Below are 19,325 nucleotides of genomic sequence, written 5' to 3' on the forward strand. Positions count from 1 at the left end.
TCTAGGTAGTTTTTGATTTCCTCTTTGATTTCCTCAGTGATATCTTCATTATTAAGTAGTGTATTGTTTAGCCTCCATGTGTTTGTATTTTTTACAGATCTTTTCCTGTAATTGATATCTAGTCTCATGGCATTGTGGTCAGAAAAGATACTTGATACAATTTCAATTTTCTTAAATTTACCAAGGCTTGATTTGTGACCTAAGATATGATCTATCCTGGAGAATGTTCCATGAGCACTTGAGAAAAATGTGTATTCTGTTGTTTTTGGATGGAGTGTCCTATAAATATCAATTAAGTCCATCTTGTTTAATGTATCATTTAAAGCTTGTGTTTCCTTATTTATTTTCATTTTGGATGATCTGTCCATGGGTGAGTGTGGTGTTTTAAAGTCCCCTATTATGAATGTGTTACTGTCGATTTCCCCTTTTATGGCTGTTAGTATTTGCCTTATGTATTGAGGTGCTCCTATGTTGGGTGCATAAATATTTACAATTGTTATATCTTCTTCCTGGATCGATCCCTTGATCATTATGTAGTGTCCTTCTTTGTCTCTTTTAATAGTCCTTATTTTAAAGTCTATTTTGTCTGATATGAGAATTGCTACTCCAGCTTTCTTTTGGCTTCCATTTGCATGGAATATCTTTTTCCATCCCCTTACTTTCAGTCTGTATGTGTCTCTAGGTCTGAAGTGGGTCTCTTGTAGACAGCATATATAAGGGTCTTGTTTTTGTATCCATTCAGCTAATCTGTGTCTTTTGGTGGGAGCATTTAGTCCATTTACATTTAAGGTAATTATCGATATGTATGTTCCTATTCCTATTTTCTAAATTGTTTTGGGTTCGTTATTATAGGTCTTTTCCTTCTCTTGTGTTTCTTGCCTAGAAAAGATCCTTTAGCATTTGTTGTAAAGCTGGTTTGGTGGTGCTGAACTCTCTCAGCTTTTGCTTGTCTGTAAAGGTTTTAATTCCTCCATCAAATCTGAATGAGATCCTTGCTGGGTAGAGTAGTCTTGGCTGCATGTTTTTCTCCTTCATCACTTTCAGTATGTCCTGCCACTCCCTTCTGGCTTGTAGGGTTTCTGCTGAGAGATCAGCTGTTAACCTTATGGGGATTCCCTTATGTGTTATTTGTTGTTTTTCCCTTGCTGCTTTTAATATGCTTTCTTTGTATTTAATTTTTGACAGTTTGATTAATATGTGTCTTGGCGTATTTCTCCTTGTATTTATCTTGTATGGGACTCTCTGTGCTTCCTGGACTTGATTAACTATTTCCTTTCCCATGTTAGGGAAGTTTTCAACTATAATCTCTTCAAATATTTTCTCAGTCCCTTTCTTTTTCTCTTCTTCTTCTGGAACCCCTATAATTCGAATGTTGGTGCGTTTAATGTTGTCCCAGAGGTCTCTGAGACTGTCCTCAGTTCTTTTCATTCTTTTTTCTTTATTCTGCTCTGCAGTAGTTATTTCCACTATTTTATCTTCCAGGTCACTTATCCGTTCTTCTGCCTCAGTTATTCTGCTATTGATCCCATCTAGAGTACTTTTAATTTCATTTATTGTGTTGTTCATCGTTGCTTGTTTCATCTTTAGTTCTTCTAGGTCCTTGTTAACTGATTCTTGCATTTTGTCCAATCTATTGTCCATTCTATCTCCAAGATTTTGGATCAACCTTACTATCATTATTCTGAATTCTCTTTCAGGTAAGCTGCCTATTTCCTCTTCATTTGTTAGGTCTGGTGCATTTTTATCTTGCTCCTTTATCTGCTGTGTGTTTTTCTGTCTTCTTTTGCTTATCTTACTGACAATACTGTCTTGACTTCAGTGGTGATTATCCAAGTGTTCACTTTGTGATGAATAATTAAGCAATGTATTTAAGGGATTTTTTTTGTGTGTATGTTTTTTTGTTTGTTTTTGTGTGTTCGACTTTTGCGTTTGTGTTTTGTACATTGTCAGTATGTATGTTATGATTTAAATAAAGCAAAACAAACAAAAACTTTTGTAGCAAAACACATTACCCATAGAGGAAAGATCAGAAGGTAATGGAAACAACTCATCTGATCGTGGGTCAGAAGTTCCTCTTTCTTGGTTTCCAGAGATCTCTGGATGCTTTTCCTTCCTAAGCCTTAGATTCTCAGGTCTTCCTTTGATTCTGGGAGCTACACTGATTTTTCCAGTAAAGCCATCTGTTGTTTATTTATCAGAATCAGTTTCAGTTGCTAATAACCAAAATACCCTCTCTTATACAACTTTGAAATGGTATAATTTTATCTGTTTTAAATATCTTCTACTAACAAAGTTCCAACTGAAGATTGTAATTCAGTTACACAAGCTTTTGTATTACACACACATTTAAAATTTTTCATCAATTCAATTTATAAATCAGTGTAATTCCAATTAAAACCTCTAGTGAGTGATTTTTGGAGGTTGACACATGATTCCATAGTTTATTGAGATAATTAAGGCCTTCCATTGGCCATAATTTTGAACAAAGGGATAGTAAGGAAGCAATTCTCTACTAAACATTAAAATATTTGCAGTGCACCAGTAATTCAAACAGTAAAACAAGCAGAGAAACAAAATATATCTGAGGAGTAAACAGTCAATCCTAGTCTGATTTTAGATTCTAAAAACGTTTCATTATACAGAGAGTAATTAGTGGATAAATGAGAATCATTCATAAAAAACTGTTCAAATAACATTGTTTAGGAAGGTAATAAATGAAGATCTATACCTCACACCAAAACAATCTAAAAGTAGATTTCAAATTTTAAGAGTAAAGGTAATTATAAAATTACCAGAACAAAATATAAATCAATAATAATATTTTCTTGGGATTAGGAAGGACCTATTCTTTATTTTCAAAGGTAGAAACTGTAAAAATTAAAGAATTACTGATTTGTCATCAAAACATTAAATGTTTTTCTACAAGACAAAAATGCTATAAATTACATTAAAAGACAAAAACTCAATAAGAAAAAATATTTTCTCCACATACGCCTGACCAAAGATTTATACCTTTAATAGAAGAAAACTTACTCTAGGCAATAAGATTAAAAAAGAGCATATCCATAGAAAATAAGTAAAACACAAAAAAGAGAAAATTATAAAAGCAGAACCACAAATTTTTGGTAAATATTAAAAATAATCAACTTCTTCATTAATAATATTAATCAGAGAAACCCACATGAAAAAAAAGTTTTTTCCTCAAGATGAGCTTCCAGCAGCCATATCTCTATAACATGCAACTACCCTTGGGTTCAGAGCATTCACAGGTGGATGTTTAACTTATACTGGGAATTTGTCAGAAGTCAGGAAGCCTGGAAGTTATGTAAGAGACAGAATCTAAGAGTGATTTGATCTGAGCTGCAACCAATTACTGTGTTCTCCATAGAATACTTACAGACTGCTGCTGTAACCAAGGGACCACTCAGCTCTTTGTACTTGCTAAGATTATTATTTTTTTTAATTGGGTGAAATTTCCAGCAATCTTTACTTTTCCCCACTATATGCTACTCAATCATTTGTCTCCTGATAACCTTGACTAACAAGAATAACATTGTTTTTACCTCAATATGCTATAGGGTTTCTAATTAAATTTTGGTTATTCTTCTAATGTTGGCCCAACCCAGAAGACAAAATATGTTAAAAGCACTTTGCTATATGGAGATTTGCAATCTCAATGACTCACATTTGATTTCTTAAAGTTCATGATTCGGGGCTCCTTCCTCCATGAGGACACATTTTCTCCCAGAAAACTCTTCAGTCTTTGTGCAGTATCAAATGCCCTCTCCCTCAATATCATCAACACAACCCGTTGATAAAATAGGTATTTATCTCTTACAACAGTAAATGAGAATCCTACCTGGGCAGACCTTTGGAATGTCACCAAAGGGAAAAAGCAAGGAAGGGATTTATTAAGAATGTGAAGTTTGGTTTAAGACAAATATTTCAAAGTGGGAATTTGATTAGGATTCGAGAAGGCCTTTTGATGATGGTCATTCTGACTGGTATGAGGTGATACCACACTATATTTTTACTTCACATTCTCTAATAATTAGTGATTTTGAGCATATTTTCTTGTGCTTTTTGGTCATCTGTATGTCTTCCTTGGGAAAATGTCTATTTAGGTCTTCTACCCATATTTTGATTAGGTTGTTTGCTTTTTGATATTTAGCTACATAAACTGTTTGTATATTTTGGAGATTAATCCCTTGTTGTTCAGTTCATTTGCAAATATTTTCTCCCACTCTGTGGGTTGTCTTTTCATTTTGTTTATGGTTTTCTTTGCTGTGCAAAAGTTTTTATTTTCATTACTCTAGAAGATGGATCCAAAAAGATATTGCTGTGATTTCTGTCAGAGAGTGTTCTATGTTTTCCTCTAAGAGTTTTACAGTAACCAGTCTTACATTTAGGTCTTTAATGCATTTTGAGTTTATTTTTGTGTACTGTGATAGAGAGAATATTCTAATTTTATTCTTTTACATGTAGTTTCCCCAAAACCACTTATTGAAGAGACTGTCTTTTCACCATTTTATATTATTGCCTCCTTTGTCATAGATTGACCTTAGGTGTGTGGGTTTATCTCTGGATTTTGTATCCTGTTCCATTGATCTATATTTCTATTTTTGTGCCAGTAACGTACTGTTTTAATGACTGTCACTTTGTAGTACAGTCTGAAGTCAGGGAACCTGATTCAGCCAGCTCTGTTTTTCTTTCTCAAGATTGCTTTTGATATTTGGGGTCTTTCGTGTTTCCATACAAATTGTAAAACTATTTTGTTTTAATTCTGTGAAAAAAACTATTGGTAATTTGATAGGAATTTAATTGAATCTGTAGATTACTTTGGGTAGTATTGTCATTTTGATAATATTGATTGTTCCAATCCAAGAACATGGTGTATCTCTCCATCTGTTTGTGTCATCTTTTGTTTTGTTCATCAGTATCTTATAGTTTTCTGAGTACAGGTCTTTTACCTCCTTAGGTGGGTTTATTCCTAGGTATTCTATTTTTTGATCTGATAGTAAATGGGATTGTTTCCTTAATTTCTCTTTCTGATATTTTGCTGTTAGTGTGTAGGAATGCAAGAGATTTCTGCACATCAATGTTGTATCCTGCAACTTTACCAAATTCATTGATGAGCTCTAGTAGTTTTCTGGTAGCATCTTTAGGATTTTCTATGTATAGTATCATGTCATCTGCAAACTGACAGTTTTACTCCTTCTTTTCCAATTTGTATTCCTTTTATTTCTTTTTCTTCTGTGATTGCTGTAGCTAGGACTTCCAAAACTATTTTGAATAATAGTGGCAAGAGTGGACATCCTTGTTTTGTTCCTAATTTTAGAGAAGTTCTTTCGGTTTTTCACCATCGAGAATGATGTTAGCTGTGGGTTTGTCATATATTGCCTTTATTATGTTGATGTAGGTTCCCTCTATGCCCACTTTCTGGAAAGTTTTTATCATAAATCAGTGTTGAATTTTGTTGAAAACTTTTTCTGCATCTATTGAGATGATGATATGTTTTTTGTTCTTCAGTTTGTTAATGTGGTGTATCACACTGATTGATTTGCAAATATTGAAGACGCCTTGCATCCCTGGGATAAAAGCCACTTGATCATAGTGTCTGATCCTTTTAATGTGTTGTTGGATTCTGTTTGCTAATTTCTTGAGGATTTTTGAATCTATGTTCATCAGTGATATTGGCCTGTAATTTTCTTTTTTTGTAATATATTTTTCTGGTTTTGGTATCAGGGTGATTGTGGCTTCATACAATGAGCTTGGGAGTGTTCCCTCCTCTGTAATTTTTGGAGGAGTTTCAGAAAGATAGGTGTTAACTCTTCTTTAAATGTTTGATAGAATTAACCTGTGAAGCCATCTGGTCCTGGACTTTTGTTTCTTGGCAGTTTTTTAATCATAGCTTCAATTTCAGTACTTGTGATTGGTCTGTTCATATTTTCTATTTTTTCCTGGTTCAATCTTGAAAGGTTGTAACTTCTAAGAATTTGTCCATTTCTTCTAGGTTGCCCGTTTTATAGACATACGTTTGCTTGTAGTAGTCTCTGATTATCTTTTGTATTTCTGTAGTGTCAGTTGTAATTTTTCATTTCTAATTTTATTGATTTTAGTCCTCTCCTTTTTTTTCTTGATGAGTCTGGCTAAAGTTTTATCCATTTAGTTTATCTTCTCAAAGAACCAGCTTTTAGTTCATTGAGCTTTGCTATTGTTTTCTTTCTCTCTATTTCATTTATTTCTGCTCTGGTCTTAATGATTTCTTTTCTTCTACTAACTTTAAGTGTTTTTTTTTTCTTCTTTCTCTAAGGCTACAAACAATAAATGCTGGAGAGGGTATGGAGAAAAAGGAACTCTCCTGCACTGCTGGTGGGAGTGTAAATTGGTATAGACGCTATGGAAAACAGTATGGAGGTTCCTTAAAAAACTAAAAATAGAGCTACAATATCAGGCAACAATCCCACTCCTGGGCATATATCTGCAGAAAACCATAGTAGAAAAGATACATGCACCCCAATGTTCATCATAACACTTTTAACAATAACCAGGACATGGATGCAACCTAAATGTTCATTGATGGATAACGAAGATGTGATACGTATATACAATGGCCTATTGTTCAGCCATATAAAAGAATGAAATAATGCCACGTGCAGCAACATGGATGGATCTAGAGATTGTCATTCTGAGTGAAGTTACTCAGACAGAGAAAGACAAATATCATATGATATCACTTACATGTGGAATCGAAAAAAAAAAAACTGGTACATATGAACTTATTTACAAAACAGAAATAGAGTCACAGATATAGAAAAAAAGAAAACACTTATGGTTACCAAGTAGGAAAGGGGATAGGATAAGTTGGGAGATTGAGATTGACATATACACACTATTATATATAAAATAGATAACTAATAAGGACCTAATGTATAGAACAGGGAACTCTACTCAATACTGTGTAATGACCTATATGGGAAAATAATCTAAAGAAGAGTGGATATATGTATATATATAACTGATTCACTTTGCTGTACAGCAGAAAATAACAAAACATTGTAAATCAAGTATATTCCAATAAAAAATTATTTCAAAAAAGATTAGATAAGGATTATGGTAGCATGGGAGAACTGATGAAAATAAAAAGGCAAAATTCTATTGAAAAGTTGATGAGTCTTTTGAGGAGTTCTTGTAATGAATAATCAGGTAATTTACATGAGGGAGAATTTCCTGGAATAATATTGTTATGCTAATGAGGAAAACAGAATAGTAATGTCATGTTTTATAGTCAGTAAGCTGGTGGTGGGAGAGAGTAGGTTCTTTCAGTCCTTAGTGCCCATCTGTTTATGGGGATATATGAGTTTGTTCTCCATAGGCTTCTAGCATCCTGATCTACGAAGTTTCCCAGACATAATATAATAGCCCTAAACTCCTCTTTAGGCTCATTCTAGAACTCTCGTTACTGATGGTTTTGAGAGAGAGAGAGAGAGAGAGAGAGAGAAAGATAATTTTCAAGCATGAAAGAACAATTACACACAAGGGTGTAGAGTGAGAAATTAAACATATTTTGCTAAGGACAATGTGAATCAAATAGCCACAATGGAACCTTTATTTAGGGAAATAAACAAAATTAATGAAAATATGATACAATACACCTGCCCATATTTTACCATTAATTTTCTATATGAACTTAAATGTTTGAGTTCTTGACATTAGGTAAAATTTTCCACAATTGCAAAAGAAATTCTTCAGACTATATTTCCTTTTAGTTTTGCTATGCTCCAGTAGCTTATGAAAGCTAATATTCTGGTAACAGTGAATACCTTCCAGATGGGCATTTGGCCAAACATTATTTTTCTCTCTTTCTATCATAAGTATTTTATTGACTAGAGGAGGAAAATAGTATCCCAACAACAGATAAGCAATGCTTCAGTTTATTGCCAAAGGTTATATTTTAATACTTTGGAAAAAGGAAGTCAAGTTAACTATAAGGTTTTTTCTGATTAATATGATGAAAATCTAAAAACATCTGACCTAGCTCATTAACACCTTGATGAAGACAGAAGAATCTCTTGTACTCAATATCCAGAGAACAAGTGCTGTTTGTGGCATTTTGATTTTTCCAGCCAGAGAACAGTGAGGTCCATAAAGTAAAATTTGCATATTTATAGGTCAGTGTGAATGTGGCAATTGTCAACAAAAGAATTGGTGTACTAAGGACCTTATGGATTACCTTATGAAAGGCAAATTGCCAGTTGGTAGTGTATCCCTTCCTCTCTTCTATTTTCCTCTTCTCCCTACCAATACAGCTCTATCATTGCCTTGCAAGTACACAATATAAGTCTACTACTACCTAAAAGACAGGTGCCCAATGAAGGTGGTTTAGAATGCCAAATATTCTAAGAATAAGAAATATTCTAAGAAATATTCTTAGAATTCTAAGAATAAGAAATATTCTAAGAAATATTCTAAGAATAAGAAAATTATTCTTAGTCAGAGATCATTAAAGTTGATAGAAACACTGAGGAAAACAAAAACATAATCTTTACTCCTGGGAAGCCAAAGGATTTAGCTGATTATGATGAAAAGGAGTTTATTAGAAATTTTTTTTAGATAGCTCATAGAATTGTTAGGAAGGCTGGAGAACCAGGCTCAAACAGCCAGGACCACAACCAGATGCTGAAATATGTCCCCCTGTGTTTATGAGCTAGGAGTTCCACGTTTAAGTCTCTGATTCTCTTACTTCCAGAGATAGAAAAAGAGCTACCATCAGGTTCCTCTTGAGCTCTTGAGTCAAAGTCTTGACTGTGTGTCTGATTTATGGGATCCAGTCCACTTTCCCAGACCACAGATGTGAGAGAACTTGAAAAGCAGATAATCCAGTATTTTTATCTTTCATAGGGGGACATATTTTCTCCCATGAAGCCTCACAAGGTAGGAAATTCCCCAAACAGAGAATGTTGTCAGATTTCTAACGGTCAAAATGAATGGTGCATGTTTACAGGGAGTTTACAGTTTACACTTTGGTGGACAAAAAATCAAAGGCCTGGGTAAAGTTGTAACAGTGTAGAAACTGCTGTTAGAAAAAAGAATGATTGAATCAGACTGAAGTAGTAAAGAAATAATACCTGTAGTATGGAACAGGTAAAGCAAATAAGAATTATTAAGAGTATCACCTAGATAAATAACTTAAGAAAGGACATTTCAAGAAGAGGACATAGCACAAGAAAAGACTCAGTGGCCTGAAGCAATAGGTGGAGAAGTGTCCAAATTTACATTATTCTTTTAATGGGTTGCATGACTTACTTGATTATATCTATTAAGGACAAGAAGCAATTGAATCTTAAAATGCACCCTGAAGGACATTTGGTATTATGGTAAAAACTGTCACTGAAATGCAGTTGAAAATTCACATGTTGTAGGACCTATATAAAAGAGCTATGTGAAACTGAAATTGATCAAAAAGATTGGATTTTTGCTTTCAAGAAGTTTATTTTGTCAACACAAGACAGCATGAAACCCACAGTAAATATTAATTTGACATAAGGATTCTCTGTTTCTTGAACTTCATATCTGTAATTATATTTTCTCAACATACTCTTTTTTGCTATTATAAATAATCATATCTTATATTTAAACATGTATTTCTTACCTAAAATGTTTCCTATCCCTGAATGCCAAATAGATTCTTACCTAGTATTCTGGATATATTCTTCAATTAGGAGTCTTTTGTGGATTCTTTTATGGGCTCCTGACTTGGAATTTTATTGGGTTCTTCTAGTGTGACCAAGAATGTTCTTAAATTTTGGATCTGTTAGATGTTATCAACTCAAGCATGCAACATGCTAATGTGTAAACTGATTATCTGATTTTTGCAAATTTATGTAAAAACTATCTGTGATATTGCCTTTTTCACTGGAGACTCTTAATGGCTCTGTACTTTAAAGTCAAATAGTGTTTTCAGTGAAAGAACACTAAGACTGATTGGAGCTTTTGGGGAGTGCTGTTTGTCTGGTGACTTATGAAATTAAATTGCCTAGGAAAATTACTTTCTTCACCATTTTAGAAAGTTATAGTCATAAATGAATTTGACCTTTTAATTTTTCTCCTTGTTGTCAGCCTAGCAAAGAAAAGAATGTTTGTAAATTGTCTATCATTTTGTCCCTACAAAACAGATCAAGAAGGCTAAGATGATAAAAAGCCAGCTTGATAAGGTATGCACAGTCTATATATACAATTATCAAAGAAGATGACACTTGGGATAATAACTTATTGATATAGAGTTGAATTAGCCTGATACAGAGTGTTAGAGATAATCACATGCCAGAAGAAGATAATGTAATATGAACCAGTTTTCTAAGAGAAAGAGTGAAACTTCTAACATGTGAACCTACAATCATCTGAAAAATACCAGAGTAAAGCCTAGAAGGAAATGAACACTGATATGTGTCAGTAAGCTTAACCAATTATAAATTTTTGAGTTGACCATGATTAGACTTGGACCAGAGATAGATGGTATTTAATTCAATAAATATTGATAGAATAAGAAAATAAATGGTTCATGAAATGAATGAATAGATGCACTCAACACATATTTATTGTCTTCTATGTTCTGACTTAAAAAAATGAACAACATGAGAGTTGTGAGTTAAGTTTTACTTTGGGCAAAATGAGGACTATAACCCAGGAGACAGCATCTCAGATAGCTCTGAGAAACTGCTCCAAAGAGGCAGGGCAGAGGGTCAGTGTATATGTGATTTTGGTGAAGGGGGAGTACATGCAATCAAACACATATTTTTTTTTTTGCAAACTCACCACAGGATGATTTTGCAGCAGGTTTCTGCTAGTCTCATGAAGGTTTTGCAGCAGGTTTCTGCTAGTCTCATGAAGGTTACTGCTAGTCACAAGGAGCAGACATCACCATGAAGGATTTTCATGCCTTTTTAGACACGATGAGATGTAAGAATTGGCCTCATAAGATCATCTCCTGAAAATATTTAACTATCTGAAGACCTGTTCTGACAGTTTTTCCCAGAGCACAGAGTGCCTCATTTCTGCTCTCCACCCTGAACTCCTTTCAGGGGTTGTTGAAAGTCAGTGGCTGCAGCAGCTCATGACTTAATCCTTATAGAGTTAGATGCCAAGTGCCAATGGTAAGTGCCAATTTGTAGTTGACATATAGCTGCACATAATACACAGTTTTAATGGCAAATTGATGAGATAAACATACTTCATTTGGTGTTTTTAAACAGTTTAAATTGAAACATATTTAAGATATTATTCTATTGACACAGAAATGATATGTCAGAGTTTAGGCCTTAGTTCTCATATCTACTTACAATCATCCTGTGGTGAGTTCATCCACACAAGTTTACATATCATCTATATGCTTATAGTTCCCAAATACATAGCTGCAAACCAGAACTTTCTTAAACAAGTAAAAATCCAATTGCCCACTCAACATCTTCTCTCAGTCTGATAGACACTTAAAACTTAGCATGCCCAAACTAATTTCATGATTATTCCTTCCAAATAATATGTGTGTTAAAGGATAATTTTCAAAATATAGTAAAATAATGGCTTTCATAGAGATACAAAATGACCACCTGTTAAACAGTGTATTTAACTCATTGTTAATCAGGTAACCAGTAGGATGTTACAAGCAGTTCAAAGGATAATACAAAGAGTAGACACATGTATGCATCAGGAATATTGAAAGTAATGTGCAAATTGAGGCATAACTATCTTCTTCCAACAGGAAAAGAAAGTCAACTGAATCGCTACTGGACAGAGTTTTTATGTCCACAGACAAGTGTTATTTTGCAAGGCTATCATTTATACACAACTTACGAAGTTTTAAATTCACTTAAAGCTCAAAAGCTTAAAAGCCTCAAATCCACCCCTAGAATCAGAATCAGATAACCTGCAGGAATGTTCTCTAGAGTGCATAGTTAAGAATGAGGGAAAGAGAGGGGGAAGATGGTGGAAGAGTAAGACACGGAGATCACCTTGCTCCCCACAGATACACCAGAAATACATCGACACGGGGAACAAATCCTACAGAACACCTACTGACTGCTGGCAGAAGACCTCAGACCTCCCAAAAGTCAAGAAACTCCCCCGTACCTGGGTAGGGCAAAAGAAAAAGAAAAAACAGAAACAAAAGAATAGGGATGGGACCTGCACCACTGGGACGGAGCTGTGAAGGAGGAAAGGTATCCACACACTAGGAAACCCCTTTGTGGGCGGAGACTGTGGATGGCGGAGGGGGAAGCTTCGGAACTGCAGAAGAGAGCACAGCAACAGGGGTGTGGAGGTCAAAGTGGAGAGATTCCCGCACAGATGATAGGTGCCAACCTGCACTCACCAGCCTGAGAGGCTTGTCTGCTCACCCGCCGGGGAGGGCAGGGCTGGGAGCTGAGGCTTGGGCTTCGGTAGGAGCTCAGGGAGAGTACTGGGATTGGCGGTGTAAACACAGCCTGCAGGGGTTTGGTGCACCACGGCTAGCTGGGAAGGAGTCCGGGGTAAAGTCTGGAGCTGCCGAAGAGGCAAGAGACATTTTCTTCTCTTGCGTGAGGAGAGGGGATTAAGAGCGCTGCTTAAAGGAGCTCCAGAGATGGGTGCGAGCCACAGTTAACAGCGTGGACTGCAGAGACGGGCATGAGACACTAAGGCTGCTGCTGCAGCCAACAAGAAACATGTGTGCGAGCACAGGTCACTATCCACACCTCCCTTCCGGGGAGCCTGTGCAGCCCGCCACTGCCATGGTCCTGGGATCCAGGGAAAATTTCACCAGGAGAATGCATGGCGCACCTCAGGCTGGTGCAACGTCCCACCAGCCTCTGCCACCTCAGGCTTATCCCGCATCTGCACCCCACCCCTCCCACCCCCCGGCCTGAGTGAGCCAGAGCCCCCGAGTCAGCTGTGCCTTTAACCCCGTCCTGTCTGAGCAAAGAACAGACGCCCTATGGCGTACTACACGGAGGTGGGGCGAAATCCAAAGCTGAGCCCCGGATGATCTGAGAACAAAGAAGAGAAAGGGAAATCTTTCCCAGGAGCAGCGGATTAAATCTCCACAAACAACTTGATGTACCCTGCATCTGTGGAATACATGAATAGACAACGAATCATCCCAAATTGAGAAGGTGGATTTTGAGAGCAAGATTATTTTTTCCCCTTTTCCTCTTTTTGTAAGTGTGTATGTGCATGCTTCTGTGTGAGATTTTGTCTATATAACTTTGCTTTTGCCATTTGGCCTTCGGTTCTATCCATCTGGTGTTATTTGTTTGTGTGTTGTTTTACTTACAAAAAATTTTTTTAATACTTATTTTTTATTTTAATAACTTTATTTTATCCTCTTTCTTCCTTTCTTTCTTCTTTCTACTTTTTCTCCCTTTTATTCTGAGCTATGTGGATGAAAGGCTCTTGGTGCTGCAGTTAGGAGTCAGTGCTGTGCTTCTGAGGTGAGAGAGCCAACTCCAGGACACTGGTCCACAAGACACCTCCCAGCTCCACGTAATATCAAATGGTGAAAACTTCCCAGAGATCTCCATCTCAACACCAGCACCCAGCTTCACTCAATGACAAGCAAGCTACAGTTCTGGACACCTTATGCCAAACAACTAGCAAAACAGGAACACAACCACACCCATCAGCAGAGAGGCTGCCTAAAATCATAATAAGTCCACAGACACCCCAAAACACACCACGAGACGTGGACCTGCCCACCAGAAAGACAAGATCCAGCCTCACCCACCAGAACACAGGCACTAGTCCCCTCCCCCAGCAAGCCTACACAACCAACTGAACCAACTTTAGCCAGTGGGGACAGACACCAAAAACAACGGTAACTACGAACCTGCAGCCAGCAAAAAGGAGACCACAAACACAGTAAGATAAGCAAAATGAGAAGACAGAAAAATACACAGCAGATGAAGGAGCAAGACAAAAACCCAGCAGACCTAACAAATGAAGAGGAAATAGGCAGTCTATCTGAAGAAGCATTCAGAATAATGATATGATTGCAACAAAAGAATAAAAAATCTAGGAATAAACCTACCTAAGGAGACATAAGACCTGTATGCAGAAAATTATAAGACACTGATGCAAGAAATTAAAAATGATACATATAGATGGAGAGATACACCATGTTCTTGGATTGGAAGAATCAACATTGTGAAAATGACTCTACCACCCAAAGCAATCTACAGATTCAATGCAATCCCTATCAAACTACCACTGGCATTTTTCACAGAACTAGAACAAAAAACTTCACAAGTTGTATGGAAATACAAAAGACTCAGAATAGCAAAAGCAATCTTGAGAATGAAAAACGGAGCTGGAGGAATCAGGCTCCCTGACTTCAGTCTATACTACAAAGCTACAGTAATCAAGAGAGTATTGTACTGGCACAAAAACTGGAATATATATCAATGGAACAGGATAGAAAGCCCAGAGATAAACCCACGCACATAGGGTCACCTTATATTTAATAAAGGAGGCAAGAATATACAGTGGAGAAAAGACAGCCTCTTCAATAAGTGGTGCTGAGAAAACAGGGCTGGCATATGTAAAAGTATGAGATTAAAACACTCCCTAACACCATACACAAAAATAAGCTCAAAATGGATTAAAGACCTAAATGTAAGGCTGGAAACTTTCAAACTCTTAGAGGAAAACATAGGCAGAACATTCTATGACATAAATCACAGCAAGATCCGTTTTGACCCACCTCCTAGAGAAATGAAAATAAAAACAAAAATAAACAAATGGGACCTAATGAAACTTCAATGCTTTTTCACAGCAAAGGAAACCATAGAGAAGACCAAAAGACAACCTTCAGAATGGCAGAAAATATTTGCAAATGAAGCAACTGACAAAGGATTAATCTCCAAAGTTTACAATTAGCTCATGCATCTCAATAAGAAAAAACCAAAAAACCCAATCCAAAAATGGGCAGAAGACCTAAATAGACATTTCTCCAAAGAAGATATACAGATTGCCAACAAACACATGAAAAAATGCTCAACATCATTAATCATTAGAGGAATGCAAATCAAAACTACATTGAGATATCATCTCACACCGGTCAGAGTGGCCATCATCAAAAAGTCTAGAAACAATAAATGCTGGAGAGGGTGTGGAGAAAAGGGAACACTCTTGCACTGCTGGTGGGAATGTAAATTGGTACAGCCACTATGGAGAACAGTATGAAGGTTCCTTAAAAACTACAAATAGAACTACCATATGACCCAGCAGTCCCACTACTGGGCATATACCCTGAGAAAACCATAATTCAAAAAGAGTCATGTACCAAAATGTTCATTTCAGCCATATTTACAATATCCAGGAGATGGAAACAACCTAAGTGTCCATCATCGGATGAATGGATAAAGAAGATGTGGCACATATATAAAATGGAATATTACTCAGCCATAAAAAGAAACGAAATTGAGTTATCTGTAGTGAGTTGGATGGACCTAGAGTCTGTCATACAGGGTAAAGTAAGTCAGAGAAAGACAAATACCACATGCTAACACATATATATGGAATCTAAGAAAAAAAATAATGTCACGAAGAACCTAGGGGTAAGACGGGAATAAAGACACAGGCCTACTAGACAATGGACTTGAGGATATAGGGAGGGGGAAGGGTAAGCTGTGACAAAATGAGAGAGTGGCATGGACATACATACACTACCAAACGTAAAATAAATAGCTAGTGGGAAGCAGCCGCATAACACAGGGAGATCAGCTCAGTGTTTGATGACCAGCTAGATGGGTGGGATAGGGAGGGTCGGAGGGAGGGAGACGCAAGAGAGAAGAGATATGGGAACATATGTATATGTATAACTGATTCACTTTGTTATAAATCAGAAACTAACACACCATTGTAACAATTATAGTCCAGTAAAGATGCAAAAAAAAAAAAAAAAGAATGAGGGAAAATAAAGACATAATCAGATACATTGGGAAAACAAACTTACCATTCTCACATCCTTTGCATAAACAATTACTGAAGTATTCACTTCAATAAAAAAAATAATAACTTTGGAATGTTATGGGACAAAACAAAAAACAAAAGCAAAGAATTAGTAAATCAATTATGTAGACATTTAACTGTGACTCTAAAAATTAATAATAATTAACTATGCATAAGAAATGTAAAACTAAAGCTACAGCTAGCAATAAAAAGGTAAGGAGGGAGGTTTTTGATGGTTAGGTGAAACATGTTTAAGCTCCTTGTGCTGGTCAAGGACAAGGAATTTAAATTTTTAGAAGTATATTATTTAAAAATATATGTTAAACATTTTGTGCTAAATAATTAAGAGACCTGCCTAACTAACTAGAAATATAACCTATAATTCTTAAACCAAAAGAGAATTAAGAGAGTAGAATATGATGAAAATTTCATGCAGACATAGGACAGTAGAAAAAAATTTTTTAAAGTTGAAGCAAAGGAAAACAAATAAAAAACAAATCATACTCCAGTAAAAATAAATTAAATATATATCAATAATAACAGTAAATGTAAAGAAATTATTTAACCCTCCCAAATGATTTAGTTTGAAAAAAACTACATAAAAATGATGAAAATCAAGGGAGACAGAAAACTAATCTATGAAACATTGACCTAAGAATGTTGATGGAAAAATTTTAATAACATACAAAAGATACCTTAAATTAGAATTCCTTATAATAAATATATCATCATTACATTAATGAATGAGAAAATGTACAAAGAAAATAATGTAAGCTGACAAGAAACCTTCAAATACATAAGGCAAAATTCTCAGGATTATTTTACAATAGTTTAGTAAATCCATTATCAACTTCAAATATTTTTAAATTCATTTTTATTGTAAGCTATGAATTCTTGCTTATACAAAAATTTAGCAAGGAAATAGAAGAATTGATTATCACAATTAACAACTTAATATATGTTTACATGTGGCCACTTTACATAAATTGATTACATAATAGATTTCAAAGGAAGTCTCAAGCTATATCAAATAATTGATAGCTCATATATAGCACATTACTGTAAATCAATTAAATTTGAAACTGACAATTGAGGTTTACAAACTTACAAAAACATTACTAAGTAACTTATGGGTTAAAAAGCATATCAAAATGGAAATTCCAAATAAATAGAAACAAATGAAAATGAAAGTACTTGGGATGCAGCTAAAGTCATTTAAAAGTAAATGCATAGCTTCTTGGAAGATGGCGGAAGAGTAAGACGCGGAGATCACCTTCCTCCCCACAGATACACCAGAAATACACCTACACGTGGAACAACTCCTACAGAACACCTACTGAACGCTGGAAGAAGACCTCAGACCTCCCAAAAGGCAAGAAACTCCCCACGTACCTGGGTAGGGCAAAAGAAAAACAAAGAAAAAACAGAGACAAAAGAATAGGGACGGCACCTGCACCAGTGGGAGGGAGCTGTGAAGGAGGAAAAGTTTCCACACACTAGGAAGCCCCTTCGCAGGCGGAGACTGCAGGGGGCGGAGGGGGGAGCTTCGGAGCCGCGGAGGAGTGCAGCAACGGGTGCGGAGGGCAAAGCAGGGAGATTCCCGCACAGAGGATCGGTGCCGAACGGCACTCACCAGCCCGAGAGGCTTGTCTGCTCACCCGCCGGGGTGGGCAGGGCTGCGAGCTGAGGCCGGAGCGCAGGGAGAGGACTGGGGTTGGCGGCTTGAACATAGCCTGAAGGGGTTAGTGCACCACGGCTAGCTGGGGGGGAGTCCGGGGAAAAGTCTGCACCTGTCGAAGAGGCCAGAGACTTTTTCTTCCCTCTTTGTTTCCTGGTGCGTGAGGAGAGGGGTTTAAGAACGCTGCTTAAAGGAGCTCCAGAGACGGGCGCGAGCCGCGGCTAAAAGCACGAACCCCAGAGACGGGCGCAAGCCGCGGCTGAAAGTGCGGACCCCAGAGACGGGCGCGAGCCGCGGCTGAAAGCGCGGATCCCAGAGACGGGCGGGAGACGATAAGGCTGCTGCTGCCGCCACCGAGGGGCCTGTGTGCGAGCACAGGTCACTCTCCACACCCCTCTTCTGGGGAACCTGTGCAGCCCGCCACTGCCAGGTTCCCGGGATCCAGGGACAACTTCCCCGGGAGAACGCACAGCGGGCCTCAGGCTGGTGCAAAGTCACGCCGGCCTCTGCCGCAGCAGGCCCGCCCCGCACGCCGTGCCCCTACCGCCCCGCCGGCCTGAGTGCGCCAGAGCCCCCGAATCAGCGGCTCTTTTAACCCCGCCCTGTCTGAGCAAAAAACAGACGCCCTCCAGCGACCTACACGCAGTGGCAGGGCCAAATCCAAAGCTGAGTCCCTGGAAGCTGTGAGAACAAAGAAGAGAAAGGGAAATCTCTCCCAGCAGCCTCAGAAGCAGCGGATTAAAGCTCCACAATCAACTTGATATACCCTGCATCTGTGGAATACCTGAATAGACAACCAATCATCCCAAATTAAGGAAGTGGACATTAGGAGCAAGATCTATGATTTTTTTCCCTTTTCCTCTTTTTGTGAATGTATATGTGTATACTTCTGTGTGAGATCTTGTCTGTATAGTCTTGCTTCCACCATTTGTCCTAGGGTTCTATCCGTCCATGGTTTTTTTTTAAAAAATTTTTTTCTTAATAATCAATTTTAATTTTAATAACGTTATTATACTTTACCTTCGTTCTGTCTTTCTTTCTTTCTTTCCTTCCTTCCTTCCCTCCTTTAGACAACGAATCATCCCAAATTGAGGAGGTGGTCTCTGACAGCAAGATTTATGATTTTTCCCCCTTTACCTCTTTTAGTGAGGGTGTATGTGTATGCTTCTGTGTAAGATTTTGTCTGTATAGCTTTGCTTCCAACATTTGTCCTAAGGTTCTATCCGTCCCCTTTTTTTTTTTCTAAATAAGAATTTTTTAATTCAATAACTTTATTATACTTTTATTTTTACTGTATCTTCTTTCTTTCTGTCTTTTTTCCTTCTTTCCCTCCTTCCTTCCTTCCTCCCTCCCTCCCTCACTCCTTTCTTTCCTTCTTTGCTTCTTTCTTTCTTTCTTCCTTCCTTCCTTCCCTCCTTTCCTTCTTTCTTTCCTCATACTTCTACTAATTCCCTCTACTTTGTCTCCCTTTTATTCTGAGCCATGTGGATGAAAATCTCTTGGTGCTCCAGCCAGGAGTCAGGGCTCTGCCTCTGAGGTAGGAGAGCCAACTTCAGGACACTGGTCAACAAGAGACCTCCCAGCTCCACATAATATCAAATGGCGAAAATCTCCCAGAGACCTCCATCTTAACACCAGCACCCAGCTTCACTCAACGACCAGCAAG

At 37.2% G+C, this 19,325-nt stretch overlaps 1 long non-coding RNA gene across 1 annotated transcript in view; it reads right to left on the reverse strand.

The window, feature by feature from the left end:
- LOC309970502 overlaps positions 1–19,091 on the reverse strand; it is a 97,536-nt gene extending 78,445 nt beyond the window's left edge. The window contains exon 1 of the long non-coding RNA XR_014326689.1: positions 19,021–19,091. This is a non-coding gene — a long non-coding RNA (uncharacterized lncRNA). The remainder of the gene's footprint in view (positions 1–19,020) is intronic.
- Positions 19,092–19,325: the final 234 nt, after the last annotated feature.

This window comes from Leucopleurus acutus (assembly GCF_964270905.1).
Source record: "Leucopleurus acutus genome assembly, chromosome: 13".
Lineage (NCBI taxonomy): Eukaryota > Metazoa > Chordata > Mammalia > Artiodactyla > Delphinidae > Leucopleurus > Leucopleurus acutus.